The following is a 955-nucleotide window of genomic DNA, read 5'->3' on the forward strand; positions in this document are numbered from 1 at the left end:
AGGGCCTCCTGCAGATAATTCACTTTGGTTAATTGCGCTATCTGTAATAGCACCCGAGATATCACCAGATATATACTGGATTTTTCACTGACCCTGAGTGTCCGGCCCCATGAGACGGTCGTTTTCTCGGCCCGTGGTGTTCCGAGGTCGTTCCCGCTGCACAGATTCATGCGCCAGGGTCTCCTACAGACAATGCACATTGATTTATTGCGCTATCTGTAATAGCACCCGAGATATCACCAGATATATATTGGATTTTTCCCTGACCCTGAGTGTCCGGCCACATGAGACTGTGGTTTTCTGGGCCCCTGGTCGTCCGAGGTCGTTCCCGCTGCACAGATTCATGCGCCGGGGCCTCCTACAGACATTGCACTTTGATTTATTGCGCTATCTGTAATAGCACCCGAGATATCACCAGATATATATTGGATTTTTCACTGACCCTGAGCGTCCGGCCCCATGAGACGGTCGTTTTCTCGGCCCGTGGTGGTCCGAGGTCGTTCCCGCTGCACAGATTCATGCGCCAGGGTCTCCTACAGACAATGCACATTGATTTATTGCGCTATCTGTAATAGCACCCGAGATATCACCAGATATGTATTGGATTTTCCCCTGACCCTGAGTGTCCGGCCCCATGAGACTGTGGTTTTCAGGGCCCCTGGTCGTCCGAGGTCGTTCCCGCTGCACAGATTCATGCGCCGGGGCCTCCTACAGACTATGCACTTTGATTTATTGCGCTATCTGTAATAGCACCCGAGATATCACCAGATATATATTGGATTTTACCCTGACCATGAGTGTCCGGCCCCATGAGACTGTGGTTTTTTCGGCCCCTGGTGGTCCGAGGTCGTTCCCGCTGCACAGATTCATGCGCCAGGGCCTCCTGCAGATAATTCACTTTGGTTTATTGCGCTATCTCTAATAGCACCCGAGATATCACCAAATATATATTGGA

The sequence above is a fragment of the Nomia melanderi genome, unplaced genomic scaffold (assembly GCF_051020985.1).
Source record: "Nomia melanderi isolate GNS246 unplaced genomic scaffold, iyNomMela1 scaffold0014, whole genome shotgun sequence".
Lineage (NCBI taxonomy): Eukaryota > Metazoa > Arthropoda > Insecta > Hymenoptera > Halictidae > Nomia > Nomia melanderi.